The sequence below is a fragment of the Octodon degus genome, unplaced genomic scaffold (genome assembly GCF_000260255.1).
Source record: "Octodon degus isolate 3935 unplaced genomic scaffold, OctDeg1.0 scaffold00127, whole genome shotgun sequence".
Lineage (NCBI taxonomy): Eukaryota > Metazoa > Chordata > Mammalia > Rodentia > Octodontidae > Octodon > Octodon degus.
Window position 1 is genome coordinate 2,235,129 of NW_004524703.1, and position 23,185 is coordinate 2,258,313.

Sequence of the window (23,185 nt, forward strand, 5' to 3'; positions counted from 1 at the left end):
CTGTGACATTCTTTTCTTTTCCTTGTATCTTTTTTTTTTTCATTTATTACCCTTTATTTAAAGAAGAAAAAAAACTTTTTACTTGAGAGATAGTATGGTAATAATTGGTATGCCATGACAAGAAGTACTACAGGCCATCAGCACTGACCATTGAACAAAAGACGAAATCAACCCTGACATAGTAACATATGCCTATAATCCAAGCACTCTTGGGCTGAGCCAAGAGGATCAAAAGCTTGAGCCTAGCCTGAGCTGCTCAGTGAGACCCTCTCTCAAAATAAAAATAAAAGGAGGGATCTGGGGATCTAGGTCAGTGGGTTGGTCCTGGATTTAATCCTCCCCAAAAAAAGAGGAAACCAAGAGAGGCTGTCTGACTTAGCCCAACTCACACAGAGGTTGAGAGGGCAGGTGGCAATTCATCCCCCGAGTTCTTGAGTCTGAAGGCCTTGTACGACTGCCCTTCATGGCAGGATGAGGCAGCTCACACAGGGTGGCAGGCTCAGGAAGAGCCCTAAGCCTTCCAGCCCCTTCCAGTGAAACCATATTTAAATTTAGGCCCTGGCTTCTGACGTCAGGGTTGCACTCAGGTTGTCTGCTGAGCAGGGTGCTGGGAGAGACAGGACACTGGGAAGGAAGCTCCTGAGGCCTTCCTTCTGGCCTCTCACCTTTATGGGCCACCTTTCACAGATACTATGCACTTCAGTGGTAACCTTTTAAAAGTTGCGTTTCTATTTGAAAATAGGGGCTTCATTGTGCAGACTTCCATGCGGATGGGGCCTCAACTTGCTAGGGAGTCCATTTAGCTTCAGTCTAGGAGTTCTTCCTGGGTAGACTCTGAGATGACTGTTCAAACCTATCATCCTTCAATACTGAGCACATGCCTCTCTCCTGCATTACCTATGCCTTACAGTCTTATTCTATCTCTAGACCTGAACTGCCTGACAGAAGCAGGTACCACTGTCCAAAGTGTCCTACAGCACAAAAGCCTTCAGAGTCATCAGCTGTCACAGAACATTCCCATTCCATGAGTTGAGATCATGGCTCAGGCCAACTGAGGATGTCTTCCAAAAGCTGTGCATGAAAAGCATAGTTTCCGTTCTGCCTTCCTGGCAGATACTGGCTGCTGCCAGATGCAACACCCCCGCCCTCCATCCCTAGTACGCATGGCTCTAGGGTGACACCACTTTGCCCTCTGCAGCTCTGGCATCTATGTGCTGCTGTTAGGATCTCAGGTTACCTGTCTTTGTTCCCAGAAGAGGGTAGGAATGTGTGTATGTGTACAGGTTCACACATGAAAGTGAAAAACAAAGCTTCTCAATGATCTAATCTGAGCGTTGCCCATCAGTCAGTGGATAAAAATAATTGGTAGATTAATTTTCACTTGCAAGGTAGTTTTTCTAAATAAATAAGCATATGCCTACCAGTTCTCTGTATTTAGTGATGGCCAGACAGACATTACTGAGTGAATGAGCATCACATAATCTAAAAAGCATCCTTTCTTCTTTGTCCCGCCATCTCCAGGACTCCTCAAGTGCTGGGCTCAGGGCAGGCACCTGCTCAATGAGCTGGACCCACTGCCATTCTAGGGAATGCTCTCAGTGCTGGAAATAAGTGAGTAATAATCATTTATTACTCTTGAGGACAGGTCCTACCTGAATCATCACAGAAGGCTGGTTGCCATGCAGGCCTTGGCACAGTTGTCATTTAGGGGTGCACTGAGCAGAGGATTACCTGGCTCAACATTTTTCAAACCACACAGGAATCTTTCCATGTATCTGGAAAAATTAAATCAACAGCAAGGATGTGGCATCCCCTCGTGGGGCTACACTGAGTAGAATGGCAAGGGTGGTGGTGCTAATTCTGTGCAGCAAAAATATTTTGACAACATAGCAGGTGACACCTGGAGATACCTGGGGCTGATGCTACAAAGATGTGAGGAGCGAGCTTTGCAGGGACCTTCAGGTCACCGGTGTATTTGAGAGGAGCCAGGGAAGGTATAGGAGAAGGCTGGGCTTGGAGAGCAGAAGTCATGTTTCCAGGGCTGGTCCAGTAGTTCAGAGGATTAAAGCGCCAGCTTAGGCAGATGCACGGGTTGGGGTTTGATCTCTGGCCTGCCATGCCGGCCCTGCCTCTGGGGTGTGCTGAGCAGGTGATTGAGACTGGGCGTGGTGGCATACACTTGTGATCCCAGCTTTTGGGAGGCTGAACGCAGGTGGATCACTACGAGTCCCATCTACGTAGTGAGACCTTATAGACTCTGTAGACCCTTACTAAAATACAAAAAAATAAATAAACAAATAAATAAATTACATTTTTAATTTCCTTTGAAGTTTGAAATTCTCCCATGAGTGGATAGGATTATAGATTCACCCAAATACATTTAGGCAATAAAGAATATTGAAGAAGAGGGGATGTAAAAATTAGCCTCAGGGCAATGAACATTGATTCCTAAACCCTAGAAAGATCAAATACACACAACATCCTGTTCCACTTTTCCTAGCCACCCCCAAATCTCTGTCAGGAAGGACCAGTGATAGAACCACAGGTGGCTAAGGCCACAGGCCTGGCATCTTCTTCTGCGCCACCCAGAAGGAAGAGGCAGGCAGGTGCCTCTGCTCAGTGGCTGAGCTCCATCTCGCCCTTTTTCCTAGGGTGACGCTGTCTGCTTATAAGTCCCCATTAATCAACAAAATCAATTGGACTTTTATATTTCTCCACCCTGGGGTAGAAGCTTTGTGCTGAAGGCAAAATTTAAAAGACTATTTTGTTTGTTTGTTTTTACTGTTTTTCAAAAATAACAATTGCCCAGAGATGTGTGGGGTTTCCAGCTGTTAAATTTCAGTTTCATTCACAGAGCACACTGCATTAAAAATTCAAGTTCAGTAAAGATGACTTAATGGCATTGTCTGACCTCTGTATTTTTTAAAAGGATAAAATGTGAAATTTGAGCTAGGAGCGATATGACAATTTTGGTATCAGCTTCTTTGCACATGTGGTTTTACCTCCCACACGCTTCCTTTCCTCCAGAGGAAGTTTTCTTAAAGATTTTTTCAGCAGGGAGATTTATTACTTGTCATGATTCGGGGATTATCTGTTGGACAGTCTTGCTACTTTTTTTTTTCTGATAGCAGGAACTAAAAAAGAGCAGATCATTTGGCTGTAAGGGACATATGCTACATTGTAATCACTTGCATGCTGTGAACAAGATCTGGGCTAACACAGATGTAATTCCCATCGCTAATTGAAAGGCTCCCTTTTCACGGGGCTAATGTGTGGTAGCGGAGGGTGCGCTGTGTCTTCCGAGGCTCTTTCTCACCAGATGCTTTCTGGATGTGAGGGGATTAGTGGGATTCTCTAGTCCAATAAACTGTAATCTCCACAGGGTTTTCTGACGGGCATCACAATGACGTGCTGTCATGTTTTAATTTGAATAAAAAGGACATTCAGAGACGTGCAGTTGGCACTTAGAGACAGACAGGACCCTAATGCCAGGGAAGGTTTGACCCCACATCATCATTTGTCAATTACCTGCTTGCTTCGGTCTCTCTCCCCCTCATCATTTCTTCATTTCTGTCTTTTCTTCTTCAGATTCTTTCTTTGTCCCGTCTTTTATTTCATCCTATTTTCTAATTCTCTTCCTATTTTCCTTTCCTTTTCGCACATCCTCTGTCAAAGCCATGAACAGCCAGTGAGAACTTAGCATGGCTTGGTTTCACAAACAATAGGCTCTGAAGTAGCAGGAAGGCTGCCTTCCTCCCTGTCCTTTCTGCAGTCGGGCTCTGCACTGCAGTAAGTCTACGCCAGGTACTATGTCTGATAGAAAATAGTTCTCTCAAGAGCCCAGCTAAAACACAAAGGACAGCAAAGCAAAGCTTTGTTAGAGCACAAGAGTTACACAATTCCCACAAAAAATATCCACCTGAGAACATTTTTTTGGTACAATCTTTTTGAAACCCTATACAAATGCTGCCATATAGTTGCTTTTGTACTAGGTAGATTCCCAAAGGACTTTCATTTCACAGCATTTTATACCTCAGTTACAGTTATGACTGAAAGAAAATTAAAATAACTTGAACAATGAAAAATTCTTTGCAATATATCATCAAAACTATTTAACACTGTCTTTTGAAATGCTACACACTTGGATTTTTACTGTTAGTTCACTATTTTGCATCCAGGCTTCAAAATCACGAATAGGGAATCTAGATCCAGAGAGGGCAACTCGCTAAAGATGCACTAATTAAATAAAACAAGTCATTTTGTCCAAAGAAAAAGTGCATGGGCTATCAGGTGACAAGCCTGCAGGTACTCTCGGAGAAATACCCCACATACGGTCTGCGAAGGCGCATGGTCCAGAGGGTGACAGGACCCATCCTTGAGAAGTCCTTGGGGTAGGGGAGTGTGAAGGTTGAATGTGTGTCCCAAATTTCACATCAGAGTCCCAACTCCAGCACATGACCAAATGCAGTGAGTGATGGAGTCTTTAAAGAGGTGAATGAGTGAACTGGATTCATCAGAGCTGGTTCTAGCCCCAGATGAAGGGCACAGACATACACAGAGAGAGGACCACCCCAGGGCACGGGGAGAAGATGCCACCTCTGCAACGCCACCCCTTGGGAGGGGCCAGCTCCACCCACAGCTGGGTCATGGACTTCAGTCTCCAAAACTCTAAAGCATAAATTCAAACCACTTAGCTGTGATAGTTTATCACAAAGGTCCAGGTAAGTTACTCGCTTTCCCAAACAGGTAGGGCTACTCCTCCCTGGCCCTACTACAATCACAATGTCTCAGAGGTCTTGGCCCATCTTTCCTACTGTGCTCACACAGAGAGTTATCACTACCAAAATAATGATACCCAGAGTTCAATTCTGCCATTGTAATGTGCTTGGAATACTCGGCAAGCTCCAGCTCTTCGCTCTGGTGCAGCACTCTGCTTGCGGTCCCCTGCATCCAGCCATTATGGCGTCTTGGCCTTCAGGCTTTCCTGCTGAAGCCAAGGCATGGAGGAGCACATGTTCTGTTTGAATCCCTGGCCCACACATAAACTGGTTGCTCTGGGCCATTGCATTTTGAGATGGCTCGCTATTTGGCAATAGTAACAGATGGATTTTTGGTGTTGAAGGAGTATTATACTGCAGAAAATAAAACAAAACAATAACAACAACACAAAACTGAAGTATGCAGCATTAGTTTTGAGACCAGGCAGATTTAAGACAGTTAGTGAGGGGCTAAAAGTTTCTGACAGTTTGAGCAACTGAGTCCAAGAAAATGTGCTGGCAGAGCGTCTTCTGCGAAGGTGCCTACTGCTGATGGATCTTTTTCCTTGATTTTAAGCTGGTACAGTAATAGATGAGACTTCCTGGGAGTTTGGGAAAGGGGGAGGAGCCCTTTGCACATGGATGCAATGACAAAAATTACTCTCTAGAAAGTGGGTTCAACTGGCTTTAAAGCCTGTTTCCAAATTATTTCACAATCCCCCCACTGAGAGGAGGGTCTATGTCCTTTCTTCTTAAATATATGAGCTAGACTAGGTAGCAAAAATGCATGTTGTATAAATAGTGCTGCAGAAATTCTGAGATGAGGTCAGAAGAGGTCACAAGAGAACCAGAGGTGATTCTCTTGGGACGCATACCTTTGGAGCTTCTGGTTACCATGTAAGAAATCTGACCACTCTGTGTATGGCAAGCTGTGAAGGAGCCCAAGCCACAGACAGCGATATGTGTGGGTGCTTGTGTTGATCAGCACCAGAGTGCCACCACCAACTACCAGACAGGCGGTGACACGTCCATGTGATTCCCGCCCAGTCACTGAAGCAAGCCCCCCTTTCCTTCTTCTGCACGTGGGTGTGACAGTTATCTAGGTCATTAACTTAGGAGTGGAAGTTCTGCTTTTAAGGATATTCAATTTCAACTCTCCAAACTTTACTTTCAAAATGGGTTGGCACCAATTTACAATTCTACCTGCATAAAAATTCTCAATTTTCTATATTCTCATCGGCATTCAGTCAGTCTCATCCAGAAAATACTTTTTCTGCCCTTTTTTCTTATTAGTCTACATTTCTTATACATAATATATACATGCATACACATATATATAGCTGTATCTTGAACTAATCATATATTAAATACTGTACTTGTATATTTTGTTTCAAATTTTATATGCATATATGAAAATATATATCCATCTGTATATATAACATATATGAATATATATCCTAAATAGCAATCTTTTACCTGTTACATAAGTTGTAATACCTTACTGTAGAATGTGGCTTATCTTTTTCTTTATGATACCTTTTATTTATTTATTTATTTATTTATTTATTCTTTTTAAAGAATTTATTTATTTATTTATTTGGTGCAGGGTCTTGCTATGCAGCTCGGACTCATAGGATCCTCCTGTTTCAGCCTCCCCAGCGCTGGGATTGCAGGTATGCACTGCCATGCCTGATCTCAGTGCCAGCTCTGCACACCCAGGGTTCCTGGTCCGGCACAGCATGCAGTACCAGGGATCAAACCCAGGTCCTTGTGCTTGCCAAACTGGTGCTTAGACCTCCCCAGCCCCCTACATTTTCTTTCTTTACCCATCAATTAGCTCCTGTGAATTTGGATCATTTTTAAGTGTTGGCTATGGTGAATTGTACTGTCGACATCTTTATGTATTTCATATATCTTTTGTTCTTTTGCTCCCTCTGTCTTATGATACCTTTTAATTGAATCTATTAAAATCTTAAGGTAATCAAGTATCTCAATGTTTTCCTTTTTTAAAAAAAAAAAGATCTGTTACTCAAAGTGATATAAATATTCCCTATCTTTCTTAAAAGTCTAAAGTTATACATCTCATATTTGGCTTTTACTATGCTTATAAATGTGTGGTGCAACAAGGGAAATCTAACATCATTTTGGTCCACGTGGCTAACCAGTTGCCATAGAATCTCGATTGAAAGTTTCACCTAATTACAAGGCTCCTCAAGCCTTTATCTTATTTCACAGGAAGTTCAGGTTGGTTTCTTAGTTCCATATTGTGTAGCTTTGGATGATTTGGATTTAATCATGTTGCTGGATTCCTATATCAATGTGGATAGAGTATTTACTGTTTCTCTTGATTATATCTGCTGACATTTTATTTGAAAATAAGGACAATATTTTCTCTTCCTGAGTCTTACTTTGTATTTCTTTTTCCATTTATCCAGCCAGAATCTTCAGGGCCAGAGCTGAGCAGAAGTACTGATGAAGGGTGTCTGTCTTTCTGTAGCTCTAGAGGATGGGCATGATGTCTTTGTAGAGATAGATATGATTATAATAAGATACTTCTTTCCTACTTTTAGTTCACATAGATTTTTTAATAATGAATGAATTTTGAATTTTATCTAACACTTTTCCAGTATTCCTGAGATGTATTGTTTTTCTTGTTTGATCTATAAAGGCCAGGCTTTTGTCTTCTTCGCCACTTTATCTTTCATGCATTACTGTTGGGCACATAGTAGGTACTCAATAAATATTCACTGCATAAATGAACTTTTTAGAAAACACAACAATCTGAGCTCTTGTGGTTGACCTTTGGGAAAACATCCTTGTGGGCATAGGTGGGTGTTCTGTGCTATTTCTTTCAAGACTGATATACTCCCCCATTCTATTTTTTGGGCTGTTTTTAACTTTTTTTTTTTTTTGTATTTAGGACAGGGTGTACAGAGTACAGGGTCTCATTGTGTAGATCAGACTCATAGTGAGCCTCCTGTTTACAGCTTCCCAAGTGCTAGGATTACAGGTGCACACCACCACGCCCAGTCTCACTTGCCCTCTCAGAGGATCCTGGAGGTGGGGCCAGCACAGCAAGCCTGGGGGTGGAACTCCTGGCCCCTGTGTCTGCCTAAGCAGGCACTTTAATCTGCTGAGCTATTTGGCCAACTCTTACTCCCCCATTCTGACAGCTTGTCCATTACCTCTCCCATCCCTGCACCCTCAGGGAAAGTCACCCACCCTCTCGAACTGCCCCAAGTAACTGAGGGAAGGAAGCCACGCTCTGCTTTACAGCTCATGACACATGTCCCCCATCAATATGTACAATTGCTATGTGTTAACTTCAATTGCTTAGAAAATCCCACAGACTTCCCAGGTGCCCTACTGTTATGGAAATAGTTTAGAAACTCTACTAGGTGGCCACATAAGGGACTGGCAGTGAGCCAGCCTCCCTCTCATCCTGGAGTGTTCCCATGACAGACACTGCGTCTGGGAACCTTGACACACAAGCAAGGCCTTTCTGAGGCTGTCTGACCCATTTCACGTATGTATCTCTACATCTTCAGTGTCACTGTCCTGTGTTGCAGGATGCTCCGAGATCCTTCTTCTGCTCCTGCTCATGATTTGCCAAAATCATGCTATGTCCAGCCTTCTTTTTCTTCCACTTTAATGCCACTGTTTTCCTGTGCTTTTCAAGCCAACTGGACTCTGTTCAGTGTCTTTTTGTAAACCTTGGCTTAACTCCTGTTGCCATGGTTCATGTCCTGGGTTTCCCAGGTGATGTTTCTGGATGTGGGTCTTGTTCATTGTCTAGTTGTCAGGAGATCTGTGTCTCTCTTTTGCTTAGGACTTTTCTTGTGTTTGTTTTCTTGGTTGTGTTTTTCTATAATTTCAATGGGAGGGCATTAGGCCATCTCCACATCCCTCCATGCTTTTTGTTGTCTGTGTGTTCTCTTGATAATTAGGGTCTGATTTCTTGGAGACCATCTTGATTTTATCTTCAATCCTTGTACTGAATATTCATTTTAACAGACATTTTTGTTAAACTGTAAGACCTTCTCATTCTCTGCTTGCATTATTTTCTCATTCTGGATACAGTGACTTACAGAATCTCTACCAATTTCATTATTTTACTTCTGTTCCTTCCATTAACCTATTTCTTCCAGTCTTTTCTCTGTTTACATGTTTTGACTCCCTTCTGGTCCTGGCTTCTTTTGAATAATTCATGGACCCAATTGTCTGAAATCTGCCCTTTTGGAAGATAAAACAATGCTAACTGGTGGCTCTGTGTGTGTCGCAGGCCTACCAGTGATGCCATAGCCTCACGGCTAGATGCCCAGTGCCAAGGGCATTCTGAAGATTCCAAGGCCCACTAGCTCTTGGTATCTCTGTCTCCTCCTCCACTGCAGTGTTCAAGTCTGCTGGGCGTGACCCATGTGCAGGTAGTGCTTTATAAGTGGGGTTGTACTCCCCAGAGGGCCTGCTGGAATTAGGACAGGGAGAAGGACCAGGCCCTGCAGGTGGGCTCTCAGGTAAAACAAGTTCAGCCTGAGCCCTCAGGAGCTATAAGGTACTTCCATAACTGACATCTATATGGGGAGGGAGCCTGATCCCTCTGAGTTTATCTCCTGCCCTTGGGCAAGGCCGCTGGGCTGGCATATGGTCACATGTGCAGCCATCTCTGAATGCAGCTCCAAAGTCAAGTGCATTGTAACAATCCCCATGTGGGTGTTTACATCCTTTGGTTCCTGATTTTTCTTAATTTATTGATTCCTGTAGTTATTTTGCCAAGATACATCTATAATTAGTCCACATAAAAGCTATGACTAAAGTAGGCCCCAACAGGGCGTACAGCCAGAAGGGAAGGAAGCCACAGTACAGGGGCGTGGGGGATGGGCTCCTACAGCTTTTGGGTCCGTGATTGAGCACAGAAGCTGACTGTGTTACTTAAGAGAGCTCTCTTTGACCAGGACACTGAATAGTGTATTATTCTTAGGGTTTCACAGTGTTCCCATGAGTATGCTTAATAGATCTAATAAGTAAGGGGAACGTGAAAATGAGTGAGGAGATCTGCATTGTTGCATGTATAAAGCTATGAGGAAAAGGTGAGTAAATGCATCAGACCGTCATCTGCTAGTGTGTGATGCTGTCTAATTGGGTTCTAATTAGATTTGGGAGTATTTATCAAAATTACCCAACACGAACTCTATCAAAACTCTATCTTGTTACCAGCTGTAAATAATTTGTTTATCTGGATGGTGCTTATTATGCACCAAAGGCAATCCCATCTTTGAAACTAAAATTCTTGCTTATGAACCAGTTAAACTGTCTGAGACCCAGCATTCAGCCTAGACATGAAGTAAAGATGACAGGCTTGGGAAGGACATGGTTCTGCTCCTGCTACGATGACGTACATGTTTACTGATGGATATTTTTTATGGCAAGTGAGACAACTATGGTAGTTTTTTTGTTATTCTAGCCAGCTTCCTAAATAACGATAAAACAAGAACTAAAGCGATGAGCTCTTCTTTCTGGATTATTGACCACAGCAGGGACTCCCAATGTAGTATGACCAAAGAGGGTATCCAGGGTGGCTTTTCCTGGCAAAAAGTGACCAGCTAAAAGGTTAGGCATATCACTTTCTTCTTAGGTGCAAAATGCTGAAAATGATATCATAAAAGAACGAAAGCTTAATGGAGTCCTCAGCTTCAAGTACATGAAAATATCCCAGTGAGAAGGAGGTTATAACTCTGGTGAATTGGGTTGCATTTTGCCTATTGAGAGCCCAGGGTCACTCTGCTTCTGGCATATAAAGTCCTACCAGACTCAGTGTTCCAGAGTTTGCCTCCAGATATAAGGACCACAAAGTTTGAAGGGTTTGGGTTTTTTGTGAGTATTCATTCTTGCCAATATTCCAGTTACTTTTCTTACTGCTAGGACAAAATATCCAGGACCCGCAAGTTAAAGGTTATTTCAGCAGAGGTTTCATTCCATAGCTGGCTGGCTCCAAGGCAGTATGGCATGGCCGAGAAGCACTGCAGAGGAGAAGCAGTCCATGGCAGGGTGGACAAGAAGCAGCAAGCAGCAGCACCGAGCCTGTCTTTCTGTTATTTATATTCAGGCTACAAGCCTGTTGATAAATCCCAGTGTCACACCCTTAATCCTCATTCACACACCCTAATCTAGTCATCTTCAAAATATTCCTCCATGACTGTATGAGGCTGTAGGGGGACATCTAGATACAAGCTGAACTATCTGATCTGAAATTGTGCTGAAATCCTCACTGGGGCTGTTTTAATTTCCAAACTATCACTCTGACACCTCTGAGAAAGAATATAAAAAAGGTACCACAGTGTTTCTAAGGACGAACCATTATGTGCTCTTTGTATGTGTTAGAGATTCCAGATGCCGATAATCATCCTCTCTGTGCAGTTAATATTGTCCATCAATTTTAGAAGAATGTGTTTGTGGTTAGTCTACTCCTCAGCAATACAGCTCCCTTTTTAACTGATCTATAGAGTAGACCAGAAATTTCTCTTGGAAGAAGTATGTTAGAGTCAAAATTAAAAATTCATATCCCATAATATTTAAGTTCAAAACCCATCTAACTCTGTCTTGTCCTGCTGATTCTACTAACCCTATCAATAGCAAAGAGAGAAATTAAGTTTTAAGGAGGTGAATGGACTTTTTCAGAGTCCACCAGATGGTACACATTCTGAGATGAAGGCTAGACAAGATGACCCTGGGATGTCCCAGCATCAAATGGTTGCATTCTCCCGTGGGAACTCAACTGGTCAGCACACAAGGAAACAGAAAAGCCATAAAATGAACATGAAGCAATCCCACAAAGGTTCGATGTGTCCTATAATCATTGTTTCATGAATTTTCTCCCCCTGGGACAAAATCCCCAATACCAACAACTTAAAGGAGAGAAGGTTTATTTTTATTTACAGTTTCAGAAGTTCTATAGTTGACTGGCTCTAAGGCAGAAACATCCAGAGAAAAGCTGCTCATGCCATGGCAACCAGGAAGCAGAGGATGGGCAATACCTCAAGAGGGAGCTGCACCTTCAGGTCACACCCGAAGGACCACTTCTGACCAGGTCTCACCTTCCAGCAGCAGGTCAGCCACCCAGTCACCTACCATACACATGGGAATCTGCAGGAACATTCCAGAGCCAAATCACAGCAATAATAATTTGCATTTGTTTTTAAGATATAATGTTTAACCATCAAACCTTTACTATTTCCTGGTAATCTTGTTTTGTGGAGTGCAGAACATGAACCAAAATTCAGGTCTGTGAGGCTTTCACAGTCTTTCTTTGTCTATGAGTCTTTTCAGTCTTTCTTATTCTACCACATCTCTGCTCGCACTCAGAGGTCATAAAGGCTCTCCATGCTTATACCTGGTAGTAGCGGATGTCTCACTGCACTGTGTACCTTTGTAGAGAGTTCTGGGGAAGGCAGAGGGGCTGCTTTTCATTCAGCCCTTGCAATCCTGCACAGTGGGCCTCCTTAGGGCCAGACATGCCAGGCTTCCAAGTACTGTCCTGTCAGGAGACACTGTGGTGTCTGCCTCTCACAGGGCTTCCTAATGAGCAGAAATAGCTCTAGAACTCCATTTTTATTAGAGAAATTACTTGTCCCCTACATGTCTTTCAGGTTGTCTTCCTGCCCTCCTCCTTTTGTAATGTAGGGTCTGTAGGAAATAAAGGGAACGCAGTAACAAAAGGAGCATCAGAGATCCCAAAGAAACTGGCTTCTAAGAAGCGCTGGATCTCTGCCTGCTGAAACAAAGATAATAAGCAAGAACAAGGCAAATCAAAGCATTTAAGTTGCTCAGGATACTGAGCACTTTTTTTTTCCTTCAGTGGAAGCATATCAGACACAGGGCGGCATGAATGAGCCAGAGCTGAGATGAAGAGGGTCTCAGGCTGACAGCCAGGGGGTGGGAGGAGCCCTCCAGCAGCCCCTACCCCCTAAGGTTGGAACCAGGGGAGAAGATAGGCGGCAGCTTTGCTTCCATCCTTCCGAGGGGTGCTGCCTTTGAACAGCTTTTCAAGGCCAAGGTGCAGGGGCTCCAGTGAGCTGGGCCAGGCAGGGAGTGAATGTCTATCTGTAGGCACATGTGAGCCAAGCTCCTCTATTCCCATCTGCAGTCTCTAAGCACAAAATCTAATAAATAAACCAATGAGTGCTTGTGTGGTACTGCCAGGATGCCCTTTTATCCCTGAGTAACAAAAAAGCTCTGAGCCAGGCTGGCAAATGTGCTTTATCTGTCTGTGGCCCATGGTTGATACAGTGCCCAAAGGACAAGGTGGACCAGAGCCCAAGCCTTCCCTCACCAGGAAGCTTTTCTCATACATGTCCTTGTAGAAGAGGAGGCTATTACCAACCAGGCTCTGATCCTGGCTTGGTCATTACGTGGATAATCTTGGAGATGAAGTGTTTGGTACTGTGTTTCCTCCAATTATAGGGGCGGCATATGTGACATCTGAGATGGGGACTGAGGGCTCCTCTATCACAAGCCCCATGAAAGGACAACAGGGGACTCCATGACACTCAAGGATAGAATGAGCTCTGTGCTGCTTGATACTCAGATGTCTGCTGCTATCTCTCCTTTTCTCTGTGAAGCAAGTGTGTCGATTGAATCAGTGTCAACAAGATGACTTAACAACCTATTGATTTGGTCAAGTCAGTAAAAACAATCAGTCAAGCTGGTCGCTTGACATTTAGTAGATGAACAGTGACCTTTTCTCCTCGAATTCCAGGGAATGATGTCATCTAGCCGCAGTCTTACACCCATGGTTTCTGCTGAGATCAGACGGAGCAATTTCTCAGAAGCACAGAGGTGCTGAGGGGCTGGACAGACATTGTTCATGGTTGTGTGTTCCAGGTGCAGAGAGGGACCTGCCAAGACCCCAGCTGCACGGATGTGTCTGTGTCATGGCTCAGGGCACCCAGACCGGATGCTGGTAAATCTGGGCACGTTTTCTTTGTAAAATCCTCCTCCCATCTGAAGGCTGGTGGAGGCCAAGTTCTGAACTATTCCGTAGCTGCATAATTTAGGGTACAGTTGCTCTACCAAGAAGGATAAGGTTTAAAAAATAGTCTGAATCTGGAGTTCTAAACAGTATTGGCCACTGAGGAACTTCAGGATGAGAATGAACTATATAAGTCAGCATTTCCCAGTCAAAGATTTTGAGTTTTGATGTGAAGTGTTAATCCTGATCCTGAAAGCCCATAGAGATGTTAGTTCCCAATTGGGCTCAGTCACCTGCAACCTTTTGGGTCTGGGAGAGGGAATTGTTCAATTAAACTTTAGTTTCCATGTCTGTTAAATGGAGGTGATGCCTATCATAAGGAGGCCAGCTACTACCTATCAAAATAGGTTAAGATTGTCTTAGACTACACTCCAATATGGTTATAATCAGGACAATAAATACAGACCCAGATTCTAAGACAAGCATATCTCCATAGGAAATAAAGGTCCTGTTACATGTCTTAGGTACACTAGGAAGTCAGATATGATACAACTCCTGATGGTGAATATGAGGTTGTATCCATGCAGACTGACATGAAAAGGTGCTTAGAATACCTTAAGTGAAAGTAAAGTGGGTTACAAAGCAATAACTTTAGCATGTGACCTCTAAGAAGCATTTGGCTCTTGCCCCCAGGTTCCAGGGGTGCAATGGCCATACATTTTCAGCAGCTTCTAGTTCCTTCTCCCACCTCAACCTCTTGAGTAGGAAATTTATGTAGCTCACCTTATCTCTCTTAAAATCAAGACAAGAACTTCCACACGTAGCAGAGTGAAGGTGGGTTCCCTCGGTATCCCCAGCCTGCCATTGTCACCCACCCAATCCCCCTGCATTCAGGGCTACCCAGACTGCTTGGGATTCCACCCCTCTTGTCAACCCATAGCTTATTACCTTCCTTTCCTGCTTTAGTAGCTGCTCATTAGTGATAGGAGGCTTTAAAGCTTAGTAGCAGAACTGCTCTATTAAAGCCAGCATATCCAGCTTGTTCCAAGCAGGATAGACAATATAGCAACACTGGCCCAAACTATGCAAGATAAGAACAGACCTTTGAGGTAAGTCCCATTCATTCCTCCCAACAACCCATCTTCTTTAATTAATACATAAGCCTCCTCACCTGTGGCTGGCTGGTGAGACCAGAGGAGTGGTTTTGTCCAACTGCGGCTTCACTGTAGACACAGTGCAGGTGCTCTCAGAAGATCTACAATGCACCAGATGATATGGAAAAAGACATTCTTTACATAATCGCTTTTGCTGCCTACACCTTTTTTCTACTTCCTCAAGTCATAAAACATCCAAATCTCTCACCCCCATGGCATGGATTGCTCTCTTAGAAGCTTGGCCTTTGCTCCTCTTGACAATGTACTCTGGGCAGAATAAACTCATCTTTCCTCTGGTCCTTGGGTAAGTAACTTCTTTTTACCTTCCACATCACTGTCCTTGCACTGCCTCCAGCCACCAACCTCAGCTGAGTCTTCTCCATGGAGTCTTCTCAAGCTGCTGCCCCTCCCCTCCCCCTGCCCTCACTGTCACTCATTCCAGAAGACTCTGGGACTCCTCGCTCTCCTTGCTCCTAATCATGCTCTGAGCCCTTCTTCCCCACACCTGGGACTGGCTTGCAGGTCTGCTTCTCTGGCCTCCGTTGGGCTCTATCGCATTCACTTTTTGGGTATTCCCAGCCTTCCACAAGTGCTCTGCAAATATTTCCTTAATGAATGAATGAACTGATCAGCGAATACATTTCAATGGACTTCTAGAGCTGGAAGAATTTTTTTTTAAGGTTATCCATTTTATTTTCTTCTTCATCACGTTTGTCAAAACAAAATAACAACAACAAAAAACAAAACACAACTCCCCAAAGTTAAGTTTCTTCTAAAAGATGACCAATAATGAATTTAGTTAGAAAATATTTATTAACCTTATGTATTATATTCTGGCACTGGTTTAGCTCTGAGAACATAACAGGGAACAAAATGACAACAAACTATGCCCTCAAGGAGCCTACGTGTTAGTGGGTAAAACAAGCACTGCAGGGGTCAGTGGGTTCCTCACCTGTTAGATTGTGGTGATGTTCATGGTGAAGGGATCCAAGAGTGCGACTTTAGTTAGAGTGGCTCTGCGGCCATAGGTTCATCAGGCGACCTGAGAAGGTGCCGTGGAAATGAGCACTGAAGACGAAGGAGTCAGGGACCATAGGGAGGATGCAGCCACTGCCAGGTGGACAGTGGAGTAAGCAGGGCAGGAAGAGGGGTGCCACAGATCACAGAGCCATGAAGTAGGGAGGGCAGGATGGGCGGAAAGCCGAGGTAGGCTCCCTCTATGAGATTTTAAACTTTTTAGCTTTGCCCTGAGTTAAATCAAGAGCCATTGGAATGCTGTGGGCAAATGCAAGGTGTGGCTTGAGTTGTATTTCGAAGCACTAGGCTGGTGGTGGCTGAGTGGAGCATTGATGGTTGGAGAGTGAGAGCAAGCAGGGAGCCTGGGCAGAAGCAGGGCTAGCAACCAGCCTAGGAGGGGAGCTGTGTGTTGCAGATGAGGGTGAGGCCACGGGTGTGTGCCTGAGAGTGTGTCCAGGAGGTAGACAAAGCAGAATTCCCTGTCTTACTGGGTGTGAAGCAGGAGAGAGAGAACATGTCGAGATCGTGTGTTTGAAGTACCAGATCCCATGGTAAAAGCTTAATGGGAATTGTCTCAAGTAATTCTCTAAACCCTTTAAGATCTAGAATAAATCAGCTTTCTTCTCTCCATACAATATGCATCTTATTTTTCTGCAATCTTCCTTTGAGCCATTTTTGTCTTTCATTTGTGGGTCAGAAGACCGTACACTTCAGCCAGCCATTTCCACTTACTGTACCATGAGTACCAGTAGAATAATCTCTATCAGTGCAAAAAGAAGTTAGAGATTAGTAACTACTGTCCTGAGTGCTAGTGCATGCTTCCTTTAATACATCCCACAAAAATGTGAGGTCCATGCTGCTTTCCCCCTTTTTACTGATGAGTAACCTGAGAATGAACAGGCTGTAATAATTTACTCCAGGTTGCAAAGTCGATCTGGGCCACAGTCTGTCTGATTCACAACCTGGGCCTTTTCTACAAGCTCAGCATCATCCTGAGCCCTGCTTGGGCAGGGGCAGGTATGGGGCTGGAATTCAGCAGGGAGTTGGTGCATGATAACCTTCTAAGATAGGGGTTCTAGGGCTGCACTAGTGACTGCTATAAACATTGCTGTTTCCCCTGTCAACATCAGGAAAAGACAGCTGAGGTCTGTTTACAGGCTGAGTCCTCTCAAATAAGTGAACATATTCTTGGGGCAGAGCTGTAATTTCAGTGTTAGAGAATTTGCCTAGCATGCTTCAGCTCTGGGTTCAGTTCCCCAGCGCTGTGCACACACAAAATTTCTCTCTTCATCTCCCATGACATTGATGCCTCCTATCTCTCCACATCCACTCTTGGCTCTGCCCTAGTTCTCTGTCTTCTGCCAGGCCCTCCACATTTTCTCAGTCTCCTCATTTCTTCATTATTTTACTTAAGTTAGCTCAATTTCTTTGGAGGTTCTGTGCTCAGCCCCCCCATGCCATCACCCATTTTCATAGATGAATGAAGATACATAACACCCTGGGATTGAAGAGGTTTTCCAATCAAGGACTCTAAAAACAGAAAAAAAAAATCCTTCAGCACTCTACATCTGGACACCACGTGGTCTGAAAGTTTAGTTACAGGAAATGCGACATCAGAAACTACTCAGCCACAGGCTGAGTAAGACTTAGCTGTCTCTCAACACCAGGCTGGGAACTGCAGCCTAGAGCTATATCTCTTCCTCATGATGCAATACCATTTTCCTTCCCTCGTAAAGGAACAGTGCCAGGGCTACCCAATATCACCCAGACTGCTGTCCCCTGACCATCATGAACCTGAGCAGCAGTCCATGTATCCCCTACATGCTGTCTTGCTGAGTAAGGGTTGTTGGTCTCGAGAAGAGCTGAACATAATCTGCTACAGTTACAAGGGTGTCTACAGTTGGCATAGAGCAGAGAGTGGAGTAGGAGTAGAGGAGCAGGAAGTGAGTAGTCTGGGAACATTCCTCCTCACTATTTGTCCTCTTGACCATCTGCTTGACTTGTGTCCCTAGGCCCAGCTGCGAGTCCCTTCTGTTTGCTGCAGAGCCCTATGGACAAGAGCCAGAGACCCAGTGGAGGTGAGAAAGTAGAGCCTTAGCCATTGACTCCAGACCCAGCAGGGCCTGTGGTTATGGAAGGGAAAAGTCAGACACCATCCTCAGAAAAGCCAAGGACCCAATTCTGGGGCTCCTGAGGGGCTAACATTCTCCCCATGGATTTTGTTGGTCCAGCACCGGCAGAGAAATCCACTGTTGATGAAGAGGTGACCAGGATGCAGCGCACATGGTCACAAGTGAGAGGCCATGGACTGAGTGACAATGGTGGGGTGAAGGGCTGGAAGGTTCCAGGTGTAGTCTTCCTATCTGTTCAATTTCTGGGGAACACCTGGGGAGCCCCCATAGACTCTACATAGACAAGTAAGTCTAAAAGTGTGGAAACAGAGAAAGTGGACTTCTCTTTTAGGTAAAAGCAGAGGAGCCCCGGTCCACCTGCCCTAACTTTGATCTGGGCCCTGAAGAATGAATAGGGAGCCATCCTCTCCCAGCACAGCAGGGAAGGACCTTAGGCACTGAGAGACTGAACTCCATGAATGCTGTTCATTGTCATAGACTCTCTTTCACTAAAATTTTCCTGTTTTGTTTTTTTTTCCTTTTACAGTAAATTTGATTCTTATTACTTTGAGAAAGAAATCTTCAAACTATTTGGGCTGCTGGTTGGAGGTATCCTTAATGACAAATTTAACTTTCAAAATCAGAGACTGTTTATCTAGCCAGAGCTCTAGATTCTCTGCTAATCCTGTTGATCTAATGTTGGTAAGTGATAAGGAGGCAGGAAGCTGAGGATGGACTGTGACATCCCTGGAGGGTACAGCGCTCATCACTGAGTATCTGGATCAACATTCATCCATTAGGTGCAGTGTGATGTAATTATATCAGAATAGATTCAGACAGATGGCAGAGATGTCTCTGTTTACATGTAATCCCTCATATGCATTTTTTGGATATCAGGCTAGGCATATTGAAATGAATAGCCTATTCATGTTTTTCCCTCCTTGGATTCCTTTTTTCTCTTGTTTCTCTAGAAGAACATTCAAAGACAAGAGGCCAGAAAGTTAGCTTTTGAACCTGGCAGTAAATCCTATAAACCAGCCAACATCAAGAGACAGGGCACTAGGGCATTGTCAACCATGACAAGATAATCTCAGAAACAGCTCCCATGCAAGTTCAGATGCAGTACAGAGGGAGATTTTAGAAAGAAAGTGGGCTGGGAAGGAGAATGAGTTTATTTGACCTAACTCCAAAGCAAGAGGCATGATCTGGCCCAAATTTTAAAAATAGAGAACTGTCCAAAAAAAATAATAGCCTCTTGCTGGGAAAGACTTGTTATCTTACCTGGTCAGAAAAAATAGACTGAAGTTTTTCACAGTCTTTCCAGCCACATGTTAGGAGCCTAGGTCTACAATGGTCTGTCTTAAAGCATGGGCAGACAGGAGCCGCCATTGGTTAGTATAACTTGGGAAACTGCAGGTGGGTGAAGGTACAGGGTGCAGGAAGGCAACTCAACTCTGTAGGCTTGGAGCTAGGGCAGGATCTTCTACATTCCACATATAGTTTTCTGAATGATGCAACTGTCATAGGAGTTGCCCTTGCCTCTGTGTACATTGTTTCCTCTCTAACGTCCTATCTGCCCAAGAACAGACTTTTCACACAAAATTTAGTGCCATGAGAACCTTCTCTGGGGATCTTGCCTTTCTTCTTGGTTGAGCCTCGGTCTTGGCTTCATATCCCAGGAAGGTGTTTGTGTTAACTCACTGCCTTGGACACTTGCCTGTGAGTTGTTAGAGGAGAACAAGGAGCTTATCTTCACTCTGTCTTGCATGATGCCAGACCATATTGGCACACAGTGAATGGTTACTTAATTTCACTGAATAAGGCTTGAGTTGAATTGAACTGAGAACTAGACTGCCTTCTAATGGCTCTCATAATGAAATGTTAGGCTTAATATGAAAGTTGCTCTTTACCAGTTCTGAGTGAGGCCAGCAAATAAGATGTCCTCATATTACATCAAAAGCCAAAAACTAAGCAAACCACTCTCCTTTCAACCCCCTGAGATATTGTAGGACCATGTATCTGAAACTGGAATATTTTGGCTTGAAGAAATAGTGCATGAACATTTCAAAACAAGATGCCTGGGTAAAACCAAAACTGGGCAAAACCCAATTACTAGTGAATATTAAAGACTAGTCACAGCTATGGAGCTAGTAGCTAGGAACTTGGTAAGGAATCTTGGAGATATTTTAAGCATTTTAATTAGTTGAATAACTTATTATTTTATTAAGTCAAATTGACATTAGAGAAAAGGAATTATTTTGGCCTCTGATTCTTGATCTCTCTGGGAACTATGAGTAAGACTCTACATTGCATTCTGAGAAGCTGTGGAACAAGGTGACAGTTAAGCATCCAGTCTGTGGGCCAGATAGACCATGGCTCAAATTCTAGTTCTACTCTCTAGAAGCATGATAATTAATCACGTTATTTATTTCCTTGTAAAATAGAATCATATTGAACAAATCATTTGATCACCTAGCACTTTGTGAGTCTTTAATAAACGGCCATTTTTATTATTATCTATTATCAACTCAAAGTGAGAAGTTTGGGAAATTTTCTGAACATTTTTGTTCGCTGCCACTTTTTGAGAAAACTCTACTCTCATAATTGTCCACTATATCACAGTTTGGAGTTACATTTTTGGCTACCAGGTCAGTTTTTCTCTCACCATCTTGAATTCAATTATGACATTTACCAAGGAAATAATTAGAGTGTGCCAGTTGTATCATAAAGAGATTAAAGAATAGTCATGGGAAAGGATCTAATTCATGTCTGGCTTGCCAATCCATTACTGCAACTCTCAGGCACACAGAGGGATGGGTCACAAGTGCACACTCATATGGGACGAGGCAAGGCCTGAGCTCCTGTTTCCACTCCGGGTCTCCCTGTGACTCATATTATTGCATGTTATCTCAGTTACCATAACGTGAGGGTCTCTCTGTGTTGAAAATAGGCAGCATATGTATTTTCATACTAGGAAGTTTAGAGAAGACATCCAGGAAGACAAAAACACTAACTATGCTTGTTATTAAGAGACATTTGCCAGAAATAAAAAGGCATACGGTCAGTGGGTTGCCCTTGTTTTACATCATTGTTTTCAGGTTTACAGATTGTGCTTACTCTGTGTCTAATTTAGACCGAGTAGATTGTGAAAAACAGAAATGATAGATGGGCATCAGAGGTCAGGCTGAACTACAATCAGAGATCTTTGATGAGCAGAATTATTATCTGGGGTCTCAAATGACATCAGGAAAAAATGTATTCTCTAAGTATCATCAGATACTGTCCATATTGACTCAATAGATGTTAACATTAGCAAGCTAATGTGAGATTATCGATTTTTCCATAGATTGGCTAGACCCAAATGTACAGTTGGATTTAAAATAAGCTATTGAGAAGAGTAGCATTTTTCTTTTTCTAGAAAAATTGAGAGGAAATTCATGTAAAATGAATCACTGTAAAGTGAACAATGCAGTGGCATCTTATACACTCACAAAATTATGAACTGGCCACATCTGTCTATTTCCATACATTTCCATCACTCTAAGATGACACCAGTAACTAATAAGCAATTTGTCCAATTCTTTGAACTACTACCTAATCTCTAGCAACTACCAATCCACCTTTCACCCCTCAGAATACATCTATGCTGGATGTTTCATGAAAATGCAGTCACATAACATGTGAACTTACAATTATGATACTTACTCCTAGTTAACATACTATTTTTCCAGTATTAGCACCCCATTCCATTTATGGCCAGATAATATTCCATTGTGTGAATGTACCACAGTTTCTTTATTGAACCCTTGTACATTTGGACCATTCTGCTTTTTGGCTTTTGTTAATTGTGGTGTTATACAACATAAGCTTACATATAACACTTATGCATGGAACAAGTGTTAGTGTTCCTATTTCAATTCCTTGGACTATAGGCCTGCGAGAAGAATATTGTGGTTGTGTGGTAATGTGTTTAACTTTTTGAGTCACTAACCACTAAATTTTCCATGGCTACCATAACATTTTATATTTTCACTAGCAATATACAAGGGTTCCAATTCCTCCGTATTCTTGCCAACATTTTTGTTTGTTCTGTTTTGTTTTATTTAAACAATCCTACTTTGTAAGAAGTTTTATCTCACTGTGGTTTTAATTTGTGCATTTCTTAATGACTAATAATGTCAAGTATCTTTTTGTATATTTCTTGGCCATTTCTACATCTTCTTTGGAAAAATATCTATTTTGGTCCATTACTCATTTTTAAAAATTGGGTTGTCTTTTTGCCTTTAAACTGTGGGAATTCTTTATATATATTATGGATATTAAACTCTTATAAAATGTATAATTTGCAAATATTTTCTCCCGTTCTTTATGATGCATTTCTCCTTTTTTGATAATGTTTATTGATGCACAAAATTTTTACTTTAATGAAGTCCGATTCTTTGTGGGTTTGTGCTTTGGATGTTGTGTTAGAGGCTCCGTTGCCAAATTTGAGGTCATGAGGACTTCATCCTGTGGTTTCTTTTAAGATATCATGGTTTCATTTCTGATGTTTATACATTGAATTATGGTTTGTGGGAGATGTGAAGTGGAAGGTCAAATGCAGTCTTTTGCATGTGCATTCACGCATTTCTTATACAGTTCTTAAAGCGTCATTTGTTGATGAAGACCCTGACCCTGGAATAGTTTGGACACATTTGTTGAAAATCAGTTAGTCATAGATGTATAGGTTGATTTCTGGGCTCCTGATTGTCCTACATGCCTGTCCTTTTATCACTAGCACTATAGTTTTGATTACTATAGCTTTATAATTGGGTTATCTTTTAAAATTGGAAAAGTTTTAAAATTGGAAAAAGTGAGTCTTTTAGCTTTCTTCTCTTTTTAAAATTATTTTGATTGTTAGATAAAAATACCATATGGATTTGAGGAGTAGCTTTTCTAGTTCTATGAAGAAGGCAGAAGAATTTTGATAGGGGTTTACTAACTTTGGAGATTGCTATTGGTAGTATTGAGATTTTTAAAGTATTTTCTTCCAGAAATATGGGATTATTCCCCTTTGGTCTTCTTTAATTCCTTTCAGTAATGTCTTATACTTTGCAAGGCATGAAATCTTCTTAGTTAAACTTATTTGTAGGGTTTTTTTCCTTCATTTTTGATGCCATGATAAATGAAATTTTTCTTAGG